This window comes from Bombina bombina, chromosome 6, assembly GCF_027579735.1.
Source record: "Bombina bombina isolate aBomBom1 chromosome 6, aBomBom1.pri, whole genome shotgun sequence".
NCBI lineage: Eukaryota > Metazoa > Chordata > Amphibia > Anura > Bombinatoridae > Bombina > Bombina bombina.
Window position 1 is genome coordinate 240,744,493 of NC_069504.1, and position 19,318 is coordinate 240,763,810.

A 19,318-nucleotide genomic window follows, 5' to 3' on the forward strand; every position below is an offset into this window, starting at 1 on the left:
TTACACAGGCAGTTAGGGCATTTTCACTCACAATTGGTTTTACCTTAATTGTCCACTTTCTTGTTAAGTGGACCCATACATATTATACACATTTTTTAACAAACAGGCATTTCTATTGATACCCTATATGGGTGTATAAAATAACAATAAATATGAATGTATTGTTTATAACTATTTCTACAAAACTAGTGTAGCTTAAGAGCAATATAGCTAAAAAGATTCATTGGGGTCGATTTACTATGCAGTGTATGCTGCAGTTTCCACCGGAAACAAGAGTTAAGAAGCAGCGTTCCTAAGACCGCTGCTCCTTAACTCGTCCGCCACCTCTGAGGCGGTGGACAGCAATCATCCTGATCGTATATGATCGGGATGATTGACACCCCCTGCTAGCGCGAATGTGCAGGGGGTGGTATTGCACAAGATTTTCACTAGAAATGCTTGTGCAATGATAAATGCAGACAGCGTATGCTGTCTGCATTTATCGATGTGGGGCGGACATGATCCGCTACAGTGGAACATGTCCGCCAGCACTTTCATAAATCGGCCCGATTATGTTGTCCTGATTTTAGGAATACCCCATATTTCTATGTTTCCAAGTAAATTATAGCAAATATAGGCCAAATACTACAAAGATGGAATTATTAGTTTAATGCTAAAATTTCCTATGCATGGATTGTAAGCTAAATAGCGGACATCCAATTCAAAACTGCTACACAAAGTATATATTGGTAGAATTTAGACACCTCAATGTATTTATCTAGAGGTATTTTGACACATTGGGCCAGATTACGAGTTTGTGTGCGAATGATATTGGGTTTTCGAGCTCATTTGCACGCATGTTAAATAGCATGTAAATGCAAACGCATGAGTGCAATCGCGATATACGCTAGAATGATTACCGCAAACGCAGAGCTCTGGTTAACTGTTTTGCAAAACTAAAAAGTGACACAAAACACATCAAGAATACATTACACGATACAGTTACACTCATAATAACACCATCTTTTAAAAATTATTCTTAAAAAATATTGCACACAAAAGTTATAAGGGCTCAAAGATATCAGGTCTCAGGTGTTAGAAGCTAAAGGCAGGCAAAGGGTTTTAACATAGAATACATACATATACATGTCTAAAGACATGTATTTACATAGATATATACACATATAAACACACAAATACATATGTACACATATATAGACATATATAGAAGTGCATTGGAGCCCTTTGCTGTCAAGTAGATGAAAACATGAAAATCATATTTATGCAATATTCATATTTAATAAAGTGTTATAATGTGTATTTACTGTAAATATTTCAGATTACAATGTTCTGCACATATCAGAATATGTTTTATGTATTTCTAAATACAGTAGATATTCTTATATATATCTGTATATACAGTATCTATACCTATATATCATCATGTATATATATATATATATATATATATATATATATATATATATATATATATATAGATATATATATATATAGGTATAGATATGTTTTGTACCAAAATACCATCAGATATACTGTATGTAGAAATATGCATTTATGTATAAATAGAACATATTCTGCTATGTGAAAAACATTGGAATGGGAAATATTCATATTTTTAAGTCGGGATAGCGCACTTGAGAATTTGCGTTCCGGTTAGCGCAAGAGTGGGGTGCTAGTTTTTTTTCCCACTTTTTTTTATCCATTGACTTCTATGGGGGGAATAGGTTATCACACACACAATATTGTAACTTCGGCTTTTTGCACGCATTGGGTTAGCTCACAAGCGATAACATTTACTTTCAACTTGTAATACGAGTGCAAACTGACGTGAGCAAAAAGTTTACTTCTAGCGTAGTTAGCGTGTGACTGAAAGCACTAAATTTCATTCCAATAGCAATTGGGCCCATTATTTTTAACCCTCTTATAGCCAAGGGCAGAACATTAAATTAGGGTAAAAACACAAAAATGTAACTTATAAAAAAAATGAGCTTTATAAAATTGATTAAAAAAATATATAAAAGCACTATATTAAATTATATTTGACAATTTATTCACTGTATGTGTTCATTGGGACACAATGGGAGGGGACAATACAAGCTACTTAGCAAACAATGGCTTGTCATTTTTATTATTATTATCGGTTATTTGTAGAGCGCCAACAGATTCCGCAGTGCTATAAACAAAGGGGGAGTACAACAAAACAATCATAGGGATCAAGTGTGTAGAGGGCCCTGCCAAGAGTTGCACTGTTGTAGTCAGCTCTTAAGAAGGTGATCTACAAACAGCTGGACTCTTAGGCTTACATGCTAAGGGTGTTTAGGGGATAGCAATGGAGGAGTGGAACTGGTATAAAGTAAGGTTAGCATAGGTTGTATGCATCCCTGAACAGTAGAGTCTTTAGGGAGCGTTTGAAGCTTTCAAAACTAGGGGAGAGTCTTGTAGAGCGAGGCAGAGAGTTCCACAAGATGGGAGTCAGTCTGGAGAAGTCCTGTAAATGGGAGTGCGATGAGGTAACCAAAGAGGAGGAGGTCATGAGCAGAGCGAAGGGGACGGGAGGGAGAGTATCTGGAGACAAGGTTTGAGATATAGGGGGAGCAGTGCAGTTGAGGGCTTTGTATGTCAGAGTGAGAATTTTGTGTTTGATTCTAGAGGAAAGAGGAAGCCAGTGAAGGGATTGGCAGAGAGGGGAATAGGTTATCACACACACAATATTCTAACTTCGGCTTTTTGCGCGTATTGGGTTAGCTCACGAGTGATAACATTTACTTTCAACTTGTAATACGAGTGTAAACTGACGTGAGCAAAAAAGTTTACTTCTAGCATAGTTAGCGGGTGACTGAAAGCAATAAATATCATTCCACTAGCATTGGGGCTCATTTTATATATATATATATATATATATATATATATATATATATATATATATATATATATATATATATATATATGTGTATATACATGGCATACATGAAATAACAACACTAATAATAGATCTAGGTCTAGAACAAGGGGTAGAGGTACTTCACCTGCAGAGAAACATGCAACATTTTCTAACACACTATCCTCTGAAGAAAGAAATACTTATCAGGGTCCTGAGGAGACGCCTCAGGATCATTCTAATATACAGAGAGAACAAGTTGTGAGACCCAAAACTACTAGTAGTATTCGTGTAGATCCTATTATTACAAGAAATTACAATAGTAGTAGTAAAATATTACCAAATTATAACATTGTTGCCTCGCAGGTAGATATAAGGAGACAGGAGTTTCTAAGTGATACTATTGATTCTAGCTACACTACCCAAACCTCAGACACTAATAGAATTAGCAACGAGCCCCAGGTTTTTCAGAGGGATCCCAACCTGAGAGAAAGTGGAGGAAATGCAGGAAGAGGTCTAAGAGGCAGATTGGTAAGAAGACAAAGGAGAGGAGGCAGAAACAAATATGCGCTTTAAATGTAATCAATATCTCAAGCTATTCACTAACCAAAGAAGAAAAAGAGGTCTTAAGTTTGGGTTTGGGGTTTGTTGCCACAAATAAATTTAATTTGTTTAATACAATAGTGGATGTTAATAAAATGATACGTGACCTTACACTTAAGAAATTCTTTTGGAATAGTGATTCAGCTGGGTATATTAGAGACACTGATAACTCTCCTACAAATCATGATCTGCCTAAGATTCATGATATAGTTGACTTCAATGAAGCATGTGATCTGTTGAATATACATGATCTGGCTAAAGAATCACTGGTAGATGAGGTCCCTCTGAAATATACACACAGAGGTTATAAACCAAAGTCCATTTTTTACCCTACCAAAGAAAGAGGCCCATTCCTTGAAGCATTTCATCATAGAATAGAAGAAGATCTTATTAAACTTTCTACTGAAACGAAATATCCCCGCCCTAATCTTAATAGTGCACAATCTTTGGCCCTTGAAAATCTAAAGTCTAGTGAAGATATTGTCATTAAAAAGGCAGATAAAGGCGGATGTGTGGTAGTACAGGATAAGCAGGCCTATTTACAAGAAGCTTATAGACAGTTAAATGATAATGAAGTATATGAAATTCTAAGATTTAACCCCACTGAGAAATATAGGAAAGAGTTGGAGTCCTTGCTAGATGATGGGCTTGAAATGGGGATCTTAGACCAGGACACAGTTGATTTTCTCTATGTCCAGAATCCGATTACCTCAATTTTTCATCACCTCCCCAAGGTCCATAAAACCTTGGAGGAGGTGAAGGGGAGGCCCATTGTGGCAGGAATAGGATCCTTATTTGAAAACATGTCCATCTGGGTTGAGTCTTTGTTACAACCCATTGTTTATAGTCTTCCCTCCTATCTAAAGGATACTAAGCATCTCCTTAACTGTCTACAAGAAGTCATTTGGACTGATAAATCAGAATGGTTAACTTATGATGTTGTTGGCCTTTATTCAACTATTTCACACTTAAAAGGTCTAGAGGCAGTTTCATATATGCTAAATAGATTTAGTAATTATGATGACAATCTTAAATCTTTTCTATTACAGACTTTAGATTTTTTACTACCTCACAATATTTTTCAGTTCGAGGGTACTTTTTATCTCTAAAGACGTGGCACAGCAATGGGGGCTAAGTTTGCCCCTGCCTATGCCAACCTATATATGGGTTGGTGGGAGGCATGCCACTTCTTTGGAGATACAAATCCTTTTAGAAATGACATTCTAATGTACAAACGATACATAGATGACCTCCTGTTCATTTGGACAGGGGGTCCCTTGAGATTAATTGATTTTTTTCATCATTTGAATATTAATGATGCCAATCTTCAATTCACATATATGAGAAGTTTGGAGTCTATTCCATACTTAGACCTAATGCTCATAGGTGACATCGATACACATAGGGTCAAGACCACCCTGTATCGAAAACCTATTGCCGCCAATGCTATTCTACATGGTCGTAGCAATCATCCAAAACATATGGGTTTTGGTATAGCTAAAGGCCAATTCATCAGGTTAAAAAGGAATTGCACTGATGATGATGATTTTGCAAAAGAGAGCATAAAAATGATGAATAATTTGCTAAAAAGAGGCTATCACAAAAAAACAATAAACTGGGCACTTTTGGAAGTTAGTCGTCTAGATAGAAGAAGTTTACTTCTTGATCAAAAAGTTTCATCACAATCAAACTTACAGAAGTTTGATGCCTCAAAGCCGACATTTATAACCACTTATAGTGCACAGTTTAATGAAATATGTGATATTGTAAAATTACATCTCCCTATCCTCACTGCTGAAGATAGCCTTAAAGACTATGTAGCAAAAGGCTGCAACTTTGTCTCACGTAAAGGTTACACGATAGGTAATGCTGTCTCACCAAGTTTACTTAGTAACCATCAATCAAGGAAAAGTAGTTGGTTGGAAGTAAAAGGGCACTATAAATGCCACTACAGCAACTGCATTGCATGCGGTTTTACTGTAGTTACACGGAATTTTCAGTAATTTGTTACTCAAAAAGTCTATGACTTAGATTCTTATACTAACTGTCACTCCACTTTTGTGATTTATTTAATTAATTGCACAGAGTGTAAAAAACAATACATTGGGTGTACCTCTAGGGAGGGCAGAAGCAGGATCAGAGAGCATTTAAAGAACATAGGAAATGGTATTGAATGTTCTGACCTAGCCAGACACTTTATTTATGTTCACAATAAAATAGTGACAAGCCTAAAATGGCAAATTATTGATCACATAAAACCCTCCATTTGTGGCGGAGATAGAGCAGCCAGATTGCTATACAAAGAGGCGTTCTGGATTTTTCAAATGCAGACCAGAATACCTAAAGGGTTTAATATTGCTGGAGATATAATAAACTTTTGGAGTCATCAATAGTGTCACTATTTAGCATTTATTTAATTCTGGTTTAATATTTGCACATAAATTGTTAAGGATAATTTTTAATAACACTTTAAGGTTAAATATGAATTATGCAATATTTATTGATTTATATATTTATCAATTTACTTAACTTTTTATTATTTTTCAATATGAACTATTATCAAAGTGTCTGAATTCTTTTGTTTCTGAACCCATCTTATTAATTAATTTGGTGAATGTATAGTTTTGAAAGTTCATAACTGTATTTCTTTCTGTTACTTAGAGTCTAATGCATTTCCTCTTGTTATATTATAATATAGTTTTATAATAAGTACCTACATTGGCATTTAAGTCGGATGGCATATGAATTAAGGCTGTCTTACATTTGTAATATATATCAATTTATAATTCAATTACATAGGTTACATGAATAATTTATCTATATCTGATTAGGTATGTACTTTTAGGTTAGTCTATCTATATCATAATGGTCTGTCTCTTTAAGATACGCTCCTGGGATTTTGAACACCTGAGGACACAGGTGTATTTAAGTAGCTTCATCTCTCTGTACAAGCTATGTCCATGATTAAGGCATATACTATGTGCTGAAACGCGTAGGACAATGTATTTACTTTCCTAGGATGCTGGGACTTTGTTTATAAACTTTTTATTGTTTGCACGGTTTTCCTAATAAATCTATATTTGAATTACGACTGGAAGGTTTGCTCTTTGTTCTCCATTATTTTTAACCCTCTTATAGCCAAGGGCAGAAAATTAAATTTGGGTAAAAACACAAAAATGTAACTTATAAAAAAAAGCGAAGGGGACGGGAGGGAGAGTATCTGGAGACAAGGTCTGAGATATAGGGGGGAGCAGTGCAGTTGAGTGCTTTGTATGTCAGAGTGAGAATGTTGTGTTTGATTCTAGAGGCAAGAGGAAGCCAGTGAAGGGATTGGCAGAGAGGGGAATAGGTTATCACACACACAATATTCTAACTTCGGCTTTTTGCGCGCATTGGGTTAGCTCCCGAGCGATAACATTTACTTTCAACTTGTAATACGAGTGCAAACTGACGTGAGCAAAAAGTTTACTTCTAGCGTAGTTAGCATGTGACTGAAAGCACTAAATATAATTCCACTAGCAATCGGGCCCATTATTTTTAACCCTCTTATAGCCAAGGGCAGAAAATTAAATTAGGGTAAAAACACAAAAAGCGAAGGGGACGGGAGGGAGAGTATCTGGAGACAAGGTCTGAGATATAGGGGGGAGAAGTGCAGTTGAGGGCTTTGTATGTCAGAGTGAGAATTTTGTGTTTGATTCTAGAGGCAAGAGGAAGCCAGTGAAGGGATTGGCAGAGAGGTGCAGCAGATGAAGGGCGACGTGTAAGGAAGATGAGTCTGGCAGAGGCATTCATTATGGATTGTAAAGGAGCTAGGCCGCAGGTGGGGAGACCAGATAGGACAGAGTTGCAGTAATCGAAGTGGGAAAGAATGAGAGAGTGGATTAAAATCTTAGTTGTGCCTTGTGTAAGGAAGTGTCTAATTTTAGAGATGTTTTTAAGGTGGAAGCGGCAGGCTTTAGCCAAGGACTGAATGTAAGGAGTGAAAGAAAGATCTGAGTCAAATGTGACCCCGAGACATCGGGCATGCGGGTAGGGGTAATGATGGAGTTGTCGAAAGCTATAGAGAGATTGGGGGTGGAGATTTTTGAAGAAGGGGGAAAAATGAGGAGCTCAGTTTTGGAGAGATTTAGCTTGAGGTAGTAAGAGGACATCCAGGAAGAGATGTGAGAAAGACAGTTAGTGACATGGGTTAGCAAGGAAGGAGATAGGTCTGGTGCAGAGAAGTAGATTTGGGTGTCGTCGGCATACAAATGATATTGGAAACTGCGGGACTTTATTAGGGAACCTAGTGATTATGTGTAGATTGAGAAGAGAAGTGGACCGAGGACAGAGCCTTGCGGTACTTCGACAGAAAGTGGTGACGGGGCAGAGGAGGCCCCAGAGAAGGCTATACTAAAGGTACGGTTTGACAGGTAGGAAGAGAGCCACGAAAGGGAAAAGAGGGTGGTCAACAGTGTCAAAGGCTGCGGACAGATCAAGCAGGATAAGCAGAGAGAAGTGGCCTTTTGATTTTGCTGTAAGTAGGTCATTGGTAACCTTAACAATAGCTGTCTCTGTGGAGTGATGGGGACGACCTTCAGATTGCAGTGGGTCAAGAAGGGAGTTTAACGTAAGGAAATGGGATAGGCGTGCATATACTAGTTTTTCGAGAAGCTTTGAGGCAAGAGGGAGGGAGGAAGGAAATAGGGCGGTAGTTGGATGGGGAGGTAGGATCAAGGGAAGATTTTTTGAGGATAGGTGTGACCAGTGCATGTTTCAGCGATGAGGGAAATATACCGGTGCTGAGGGAGAGGTTAAAAATGTGTGTTAGTATAGGGGTAAGGGTAGCAGAGAGGGAGGGGAGTAGCTGTGAGGGGATAGGGTCAAGGGGACAGATAGTGAGGTGAGAGCGCAGTATAAGTGCCGAAACTTCTTCCTCAGTAACGGGAGAATGAGCTAAGTTTAAGGTTATGTGGGTTGTGGTTGAGTAAGAGCATTTGAGGGGGGGGGGGAGAGAATGGAATTCTGTTGAGAGCTGATTTCATTTCTGATGGAGTCGATTTTGTTATTGAAGTGACTGGCAAAGTCTTGAGCTGACAGAGATGCAAGAGTGTAAGGGACGGTACACATGGATGTGCATGGCTAGGCAGTGGTTGGGGGCCAGGATTAGGGGAGATGTCACCAGCAGTAAGTAAAAGCAAGAGGGAGAGTGACATGAGATGAGATACGGATTTGCAGTAGTGAGACTGCTTTTGAGACGAGCTGCAGGGGGGAGAGAGAGTGTTTAGGAATAAGTAAAGTTTATGAGTACAAAAGTATGGTGAGTTTAAGAGAGATGGGCTAATGAACAGTGCAGGTGGAGAGGGAGAAGGAGTAATTGAATAATGTAGTTTGCTATAGAGACAAGAGGTAGCAAAAATTATTATGAATATATTGAGCATTTTTACAAAAGTGGGAACCAGTTAAGCACATAAGACACATAATTACAGTAGCAATTGCATAAGAAAACAAAAAGGTATATGAAACATAATTTTACAAAAGTACTTGCCTTGTGCCTTGCTCCTTGCCCAATCCTTGTTCAATTCTTGTATAATTCTAGTGTTAATGCCTCACTTATAAAATATTCACTTTGAAAATGTGAACATATGTTGTTATAGCAATGCACAGCCCAGTGCAATGCACAGCCCAAACTAGTGTAAAATATATGCAGACAGGGCAGTCAGCTGAGTCCATTAAATTTAGTTGATTGCTAATCAAAGACAATTGGAAAGGCCAATTGTAAAGTTAGATTCTGGTCTGGTCAGGGTGAGATGTTTTTGACATGTGATCACTGTCACTGGCTGTCACAGTGTTCAGATGACCATGGGCCACTTTTTTGTGCATCACTGGACTGCCTCACTCCTCAGGCATCCAGTGATTGGCCACTGAGTCTGATACTAGCATGCACTGTGGCATGCTAGTATCTAGGCTCCATTTTAAGCATACAATCACTGTGACTGGCTGTCACAATGATTGTATACACAGTAACTGTCATTTTTGAGAGTTACTGTACTGCTACTGGCTAGCCTCATATGCAGGCTTCCAGTAGTGGCATGAGATACAGACTGACCTCAGTGTGTATCTCCTGAATGGAGGCACCCCACTGACAGGCATGGGATCACAGGGACACCCTGTCCCAGCAATCAATAGCCTGGAGAGCCCTCCATTATGCTATTTCTGCACTGCCGCACTCCTGAGGCATGCAGAAATAGCATGGTTGCACTGACAGGGCTAACATAGGTGCGCTACCAGGTGTGCTACCAGCTGAGGACACAGAGTACAGCGATAATCCTTAAGGGCTAAACGACCAGCGCCTTACCTTGTATGACTCTGGTCATTAAGAGGTTAAAGGGGAGTTTTATGAATGGGTATGTGAGTAGGGAAGCATATGTAAGGGGGTGATACAATCTAGTGAGCATCTCTGCAACACGCTATCTTGCCACGCATCTGACATAGTATATTTATATTTTTTTTAATAACTGTGAGTGGCTTGGCTGCATATAGCCTAGTCTGATCATTACTTTTCTTTCTGGGATCTAGTGGGGCAAGACTATATAATACATATCAATATTTCCTTATGCCTGGGAACTGCCTGGCTAAGCTGGGTGAAGGTAAATCTGAAATAGAGTGTTAGGGCTAAAATAAAAATTTACAAAACTCATGTGAAACATATTAAAGTATTGGACTACTACTAAATACACACACACACACACACACACACACACACACACACACACACACACACACACACACACACACACACACACACATATATTTAATAAAAATATAAGTTTATTATTAGAAAAAAAGGGATTAAAAGGAATATGGTATATGTCAAGGTATTTGGCTTGGAAGGGATCATAATTGTATACATATACAGTGTATGCCTATATATTTGTATATGTCTATATATACATGTGTATACATGTGTGCACATGTGTAATTATGTCCATTCATGTGTTTATATGTGTAAATATGTATGTGCACACAAACATATATATATATATATATATATATATATATATATATATATATATATATATGCACACATTTATATATACACTTTTGAGCCTTTCCCATTAAACTAACTTGAAATATGTAATATCAGTTATAAACAATTTAATTTTTTTTTTTTTTTTTTAATAGAAATACTTAAAATACAATATACAGTGCCCTCAACTAATATTGTCACCCTTGGTAAATATGAGCAAAGAACCTTTTGTTCTTTTGTAAAAAAAAAATACACATAAATACTCTACTCTCAAACACACACTCTACTCTACTCTCATTTTTTTTTTAATATATGTGTGCCACAATTATTAGCACCCCTATGAATTCAGATGTGAAAAATACAGGGAGTGCAGAATTATTAGGCAAATGAGTATTTTGACCACATCATCCTCTTTATGCATGTTGTCTTACTCCAAGCTGTATAGGCTCGAAAGCCTACTACCAATTAAGCATATTAGGTGATGTGCATCTCTGTAATGAGAAGGGGTGTGGTCTAATGACATCAACACCCTATATCAGGCGTGCATAATTATTAGGCAACTTCATTTCCTTTGGCAAAATGGGTCAAAAGAAGGACTTGACAGGCTCAGAAAAGTCAAAAATAGTGAGATATCTTGCAGAGGGATGCAGCACTCTTAAAATTGCAAAGCTTCTGAAGCGTGATCATCGAACAACCAAGTGTTTCATTCAAAATAGTCAACAGGGTCGCAAGAAGCGTGTGGAAAAACCAAGGCGCAAAATAACTGCCCATGAACTGAGAAAAGTCAAGCGTGCAGCTGCCAAGATGCCACTTGCCACCAGTTTGGCCATATTTCAGAGCTGCAACATCACTGGAGTGCCCAAAAGCACAAGGTGTGCAATACTCAGAGACATGGCCAAGGTAAGAAAGGCTGAAAGACGACCACCACGGAACAAGACACACAAGCTGAAACGTCAAGACTGGGCCAAGAAATATCTCAAGACTGATTTTTCTAAGGTTTTATGGACTGATGAAATGAGAGTGAGTCTTGATGGGCCAGATGGATGGGCCCGTGGCTGGATTGGTAAAGGTCAGAGAGCTCCAGTCCGACTCAGACGCCAGCAAGGTGGAGGTGGAGTACTGGTTTGGGCTGGTATCATCAAAGATGAGCTTGTGGGGCCTTTTCGGGTTGAGGATGGAGTCAAGCTCAACTCCCAGTCCTACTGTCAGTTTCTGGAAGACACCTTCTTCAAGCAGTGGTACAGGAAGAAGTATGCATCCTTCAAGAAAAACATGATTTTCATGCAGGACAATGCTCCATCACACGCGTCCAAGTACTCCACAGCGTGGCTGGCAAGAAAGGGTATAAAAGAAGAAAATCTAATGACATGGCCTCCTTGTTCCCCTGATCTGAACCCCATTGAGAACCTGTGGTCCATCATCAAATGTGAGATTTACAAGGAGGGAAAACAGTACACCTCTCTGAACAGTGTCTGGGAGGCTGTGGTTGCTGCTGCACGCAATGTTGATGGTGAACAGATCAAAACACTGACAGAATCCATGGATGGCAGGCTTTTGAGTGTCCTTGCAAAGAAAGGTGGCTATATTGGTCACTGATTTGTTTTTGTTTTGTTTTTTAATGTCAGAAATGTATATTTGTGAATGTTGAGATGTTATATTGGTTTCACTGGTAAAAATAAATAATTGAAATGGGTATATATTTGTTTTTTGTTAAGTTGCCTAATAATTATGCACAGTAATAGTCACCTGCACACACAGATATCCCCCTAAAATAGCTATAACTAAAAACAAACTAAAAACTACTTCCAAAACTATTCAGCTTTGATATTATTGAGTTTTTTGGGTTCATTGAGAACATGGTTGTTGTTCAATAATAAAATTAATCCTCAAAAATACAACTTGCCTAATAATTCTGCACTCCCTGTATATGCTTAAAATATAAACTTAGTACTCCTGGATGACTAGGAACAGGAAATATGAGGTAACACATTGGCCAAAATCCCTTAGTCATTCATCACAATTGGTAAGACTAAGGAATATAGCTGTGATGTGCGGCAAAAGCGATTCACAAAATGGATAGTGGCTATAAGAAAATAGCAAAAGCATTGAAAATGCTCATTTCCACCATCAGGGCAATAATTAAGAAGTTCCTGTCAACTGGAAATGTTGTGAATCAACCTGGAAGAGGACGCGTGTCTGTAAAGAGGATGGTTTGAGTGGCAAAAATATCTCCAAAGATCCCAGCTGGAGAATTGCAGAAGCTAGTTGTGTCTTGGGGTCAGAAAGTCTCCAAAATTACAATCCAACATCACCTACATCACCAAAAGTTGTTTTTAAGGTTTAAAAAAAAAAAAAAAAAAAAAAAAAAAAAGCCTCTACTCTCATCTAAAAAGGACCTCAATCGTCTTCAGTTTGACAGAAATTACTGGAACTTAAAATGGGACCATGTTCTGTGGTTATTATTATTATTATTATTATCGGTTATTTGTAGAGCGCCAACAGATTCCGCAGCGCTATTAACAAAGTACAACAAAACAATTATAGGGATCAAATGGGTAGAGGGCCCTGCCAAGAGTTGCACTGTTGTAGTCAGCTCTTGAGAAGGTGATCAACAAACAGCTGGACTCTTAGGCTTACATGCTAAGGGGGTTCAGGGGATAGTAATGGAGTAGAGGAACTGGTATAAAGAAAGGTTAGCGTAGGTTGTATGCATCCCTGAACAGTAGAGTCTTTAGGGAGCACTTGAAGCTTTTTAAACTAGAAGAGAGTCTTGTGGAGCGAGGCAGAGAGTTCCACAAGATGGGAGCCAGTCTGGAGAAGTCCTGTAAACGGGAGTGTGATGAGGTGACAAGAGAGGAGGAGAGTAGGAGGTCGTGAGAGTATCTGGAGACAAGGTCTGAGATATAGGGGGAGCAGTGTAGTTGAGGGCTTTGTATGTCAGAATGAGAATTTTGTGTTTGATCCTAGAGGCAAGAGGAAGCCAGTGAAGAGATTGGCAGAGAGGTGCAGCAGATAAAGAGCGACATGTAAGGAAGATGAGTCTGGCAGAGGCATTCATTATGGATTGTAAAGGAGCTAGGCGGTAGGTGGGGAGACCAGAGAGGACAGAGTTGCAGTAATCGAGGGGGGAGAGAATGAGAGAGTGGATTAAAATCTTAGTTGTGTCTTGTGTAAGGAAGTGACTAATTTTAGAGACGTTTTTAAGGTGGAAGCGGCAGGCTTTAGCCAATGACTGAATGTGAGGAGTGAAAAAAAGATCTGAGTCAAATGTGACCCCGAGACATCGGCCATGCGGGGTAAAGTTAATGATGGAATTGTCGACAGCTATAGAGAGATTGGGGGTGGAGAGTTTAGAATTAGGGGGGAAAATAAGGAGCTCAGTTTTGGAGAGATTTAGCTTGAGGTAGTGAGAGGACATCCAGTTGGAGATGTGAGAAAGACAGTTAGTGACACGGGTTAGCAAGGAAGGAGAGAGGTCTGGTGCAGAGAAGTAGATTTGGGTGTCATCGGCATACAAATGATATTGTAAACCGTGGGACTTTATTAGGGAACCTAGTGACGACATGTAGATTTAGAAGAGAAGGGGACCGAGGACAGAGCCTTGCGGTACTCCAACAGAAAGTGGTGACGGGGCAGAGTAGGCTACACTAAAGGTACGGTTTGACAGGTAGGAAGAGAGCCACGAGAGGGCTGTGTCACATATGCCGAAGGATTGGAGGGTTTGGAGCAAGAGAGGGTGGTCAACAGTGTCAAAGGCTGCGGACAGATCAAGGAGGATAAGCAGAGAGAAGTGGCCTTTTGATTTTGCTGTAAGTAGGTCGTTGGTAACCTTATCAATTGCTGTCTCTGTGGAGTGATGGGGATGACATCCAGATTGCAATGGGTCAAGGAGGGAGTTTATTGTAAGGAAATGGGATAGGCATGCATAAGCTAGTTTTTCGAGAAGCTTTGATGCAAGAGGGAGGAGGGAAATAGGACGGTAGTTGGATGGGGAGGTAGGATCAAGGTAAGGTTTTTTAAGGATAGGTGTGACCAGTGCATGTTTCAGCAATGAGGGAAATATACTGGTGCTGAGGGAGAGGTTGAAAGTGTGTGTGAGTATAGGGGTAAGGGAGGCAGAGAGGGAGGGGAGTAGCTGTGAGGGGATAGGGTCAAGGGGACAGGTAGTGAGGTGAGAGCGCAGTATAAGTGCCGAGACTTCTTCCTCAGTAACAGGGGAGAATAAGCTAAGTTTAAGGTTATGTGGGTTGTGGTTGATTGAGAGCATTTGAGGGGGTGAGAGAATGGAATTATGTTGAGAGCTGATTTCATTTCTGATGGAGTCGATTTTGTTATTGAAGTGGTTGGCAAAGTCTTGATCTGACAGAGAAGTTGTATTAGGAGGTGGGAGAGGGTGGAGAAGAGTATTGAAAGTGGAGAACAAACGTTTTGGGTTTGAACAAAGATTAGAGATAAGAGTAGAGAAGTAGTGTTGCTTATGGAAATTAAGAGCAGAGTAGTAGGAGTTGAAGATAAATTTGTAATGTTGAAAATCAGCTGAACTCCTAGATTTTCTCCAGTGCCGCTCAGCAGTACGGGAACATCTGCGTAGGTATCGTGTCAGAGGAGTATGCCAGGGCTGAGAATGAGTGTTTGATTTCCAAGCTATGGTAAGAGGGGCAAGATTGTCAAGGACGGATGTAAGGGTGGAATTATAGTGGCAGATAGATTGGTCAGGGCATGAAAAGGAGGAGAAGGATGAGAGGAGAGTTTTGAGGGAATTAGAAAGCTGTTGTTGATCTAATGACATAATGCTTCTGTGAAGTTTGGTGTGAGGAGCAGAAGGAGGGAGAGTTGTAGGGAGGGTTGATATGTTGCAAGTAAGGAGATGGTGGTCAGAAAGAGGAAAGGGGGAGTTTGTGTAGTTTGAGAGGGTGCATCGATAGCTAAAGATCAGGTCAAGGGAGTGACCATCTTTGTGAGTGGTAGAATCAGTCCATCGTGACAAACCAAAAGAGGAAGTGAGTTGCAGAAGTTGTTTTGCAGAGGAGGCAGTGGGATTGTCAAGAGGGATGTTGAAGTCACCAAGAATGAGGGAAGGGGTGTCTGAGGAAAGGAAATAAGGTAGCCAGGCAGCCAAGTGATCTAGAAATTGAGTTGAGGAGCCGGGAGGACGGTATATGACTGCAAGACGTATAGAAAGAGGAGAGAATAAGCGAATCATGTGGGTTTCAAATGAGGAAAATGTGAGGGAAGAGATGGGATGTATTTGTTGAAAAGTGCAACGAGAGGAAAGTAAAATACCTACACCACCTCCTTGTCTATTACCAGACCTAGGAGTGTGGCTGAAGTGGAGACCTCTATGTGACAGAGCAGCAGTGGATGCTGTGTCTAGGGGAGAGAGCCAGGTTTCTGTTAGGGCTAGAAGGTTGAGGGAGTGGGATATAAAGAGGTCATGTATAGAAGTGAGTTTGTTGCAAACAGAGCGAGAGTTCCAAAGTGCACAAGTGAAAAGGGAAGTGGCTTTTGATACAAGAGGAATGTGAGTAAGATTGTCAGAGTTTTGTTTTTTGAGTCTGTGGGATGGTATACATGGATGTGCACGGCTAGGCAGTTGTTGGGGACCAGGATTAGAGGAGATGTCACCAGCAGTTAGTAAAAGCTAGAGGGAGAGTGACATGAGATGAGAAACAGATTTGCAGTAGTGAGACTGCTTTTGAGACAAGGTGCAGGGGGGAGAGAGAGTGTTTAGAAATAGGTAAAGTTCATGAGTACAAAAGTAAGGTGAGTTTAAGAGAGATGGGCTAATGAACAGTGCAGGTGGAGAGGGAGAAGGAGTAATTGAATAATGTAGTTTGTTATAGAGCCAGAAGGCAGCAAAAAGGAATAAGAAGATATTAGGCATTTTTACAAAAGAGGGAACCAGTTAAACACATAAGGCACAGTATTACAGTAGCAATTGCCTAAGAAAACAATAAGGTATATCAAACATAATATTACAAAAGTACCTGCCTTTTTCTTGCCCCTTGCCCAATCCTTGTCCAATTCTTGTATAATTCTATTGCTAGTGCCTCACTTATAAAATGTTCACTTTGAAAATGTGAATATATGTTGTTATAGCAATGCACAGCCCAGTGCAATGCACATCCCAGACTGGTATGAAATATATGCAGGGAGGGCAGTCAGCTGAGTCCACTAAGTTTAGTTGATTGCTAATCAAAGACAATTGGAAAGGCCGATTGGAAAGTTAGATTCAGGGGTGCGATCCGATATACGGCGTACTTTTCGGCGCAAGCGAGGGAACCCGTGCCGCCAGTAGTTTCACCTCACACATCAGGGTATCCAATATACCCCGCCGGGAGTTGCTAAAGTGCCGTAAGTCAGACAAACTAGCGATGTTCAGAAATAAGCGTAAGTACAAATTTCTGGAGTCGCCAGTGACTTACGGCACTTTAGAAACTGCCGGCGCCTAAAAAAACTTACTAAACTTTTAAATCTCCCGTAACTGTCTAACCTGCCTCCCAAAAATAGCCCGACACGTATACCCCTCTATTCGCAATCCCCCCTCTCACTCCTAACAATAAATGTATTAACCCCTAGACCGACAACCCCCTACAACGCAATAAGCCTAATTATTAACCCCTAAACCACCATAGCCCACACCGCAATAAACCTATCCTAGTATTAACCCCTAAACCACCGCTCCCAGACCCCACCGCCACCTACATTAAATGTATTACCCCCTAATCTGATCCCCCTACACCGCTGCCACCTACAATAAAAATATTACCCCCTAATCTGACCCCCCTACACCGCCGCCACCTATATTAAATATATTACCCCCTAATCTGACCCCCCTACACCGCCGCCACCTTTATTAAATATATTAACCCCTAATCTGACCCCCCTACAACGCCGCTACCTACATTAAATATATTAACCCCTAATCTGACCCTACTACACCGCCGCCACCTATATTAAATATATTACCCCTAAATCTAAGTCTAACCCTAACACCCCCTAACTAGAGTTTTGCGGCCAAAGGGGTGCGTTAGCTACGCGTGCTTTTTTTTCCCCCGCACCTTTTAAATACCGCAGGTATTTAGAGTTTACAGAATGGCTTGTTTTTCAGTGCATTAGGCTCCAAAAAGGGAGTGTAGAGCATAATTTAACGCCACTGCAACTCTAGATACCAGTGGTGCTTACGGACGCGGCCAGCCTCAAAAACGTGCTCGTGCACGATTCCCCCATAGGAAACAATGGGGCTTTTTGAGCTGAAAAAAAACCTAACACCTGCAAAAAGCAGCGTTCAGCTCCTAACGCAGCCCCATTGTTTCCTATGGGGAAACACTTCCTACGTCTGCACCTAACACCCTAACATGTACCCCGAGTCTAAACACCCCTAACCTTACACTTATTAACCCCTAATCTGCCGCTCCGTAAACCGCCGCTACTTACATTATCCCTATGTACCCCTAATCTGCTGCCCCTAACACCACCGACCCCTATATTATATTAATTAACCCCTAATCTGCCAACCACAACGTCGCCTCCACCTGCCAACACTTATTAACCCCTAATCTGCCGACCGGACCGCACCGCTATTATAATAAAGTTATTAACCCCTAATCCGCCTCACTCCCGCCTCAATAACCCTATAAGAAATAGTATTAACCCCTAATCTGCCCTCCCTAACATCGCCGACACCTAACTTCAATTATTAACCCCTAATCTGCCGACCGAATCTCGCCGCTACTGTAATAAATGGATTAACCCCTAAAGCTAAGTCTAACCCTAACACTAACACCCCCCTAAGTTAAATATAATTTAAATCTAACGAAATAAATTAACTATTATTAAATAAATTATTCCTATTTAAAGCTAAATACTTACCTGTAAAATAAACCCTAATATAGCTACAATATAAATTATAATTATATTGTAGCTATTTTAGGATTAATATTTATTTTACAGGTAACTTTGTATTTATTTTAACCAGGTACAATAGCTATTAAATAGTTAAGAACTATTTAATACCTAAAATAGTTAAAATAATTACAAAATCACCTGTAAAATAAATCCTAACCTAAGTTACAATTAAATCTAACACTACACTATCAATAAATTAATTAAATAAAATACCTACAATTATCTACAATTAAACCTAACACTACACTATCAATAAATTAATTAAATACAATATCTACAAATAAATACAATGAAATAAACTAACTAAAGTACAAAAAATAAAAAAGAACTAAGTTACAAAAAATAAAAAAATATTTACAAACATTAGAAAAATATTACAACAATTTTAAACTAATTACACCTACTCTAAGCCCCCTAATAAAATAATAAAGCCCCCCAAAATAAAAAAATGCCCTACCCTATTCTAAATTAAAAAAGTTCAAAGCTCTTTTACCTTACCAGCCCTGAAAAGGGCCATTTGCGGGGCATGCCCCAAAGAATTCAGCATTTTTTTATTTTGGGGGGCTTTGTTATTTTATTAGGGGGCTTAGAGTAGGTGTAATTAGTTTAAAATTGTTGTAATATTTTTCTAATGTTTGTAAATATTTTTTTATTTTTTGTAACTTAGTTCTTTTTTATTTTTTGTACTTTAGTTAGTTTATTTCATTGTATTTATTTGTAGATATTGTATTTAATTAATTTATTGATAGTGTAGTGTTAGGTTTAATTGTAGATAATTGTATGTATTTTATTTAATTAATTTATTGATAGTGTAGTGTTAGATTTAATTGTAACTTAGGTTAGGATTTATTTTACAGGTGATTTTGTAATTATTTTAACTATTTTATCTATTAAATAGTTCTTAACTATTTAATAGCTAT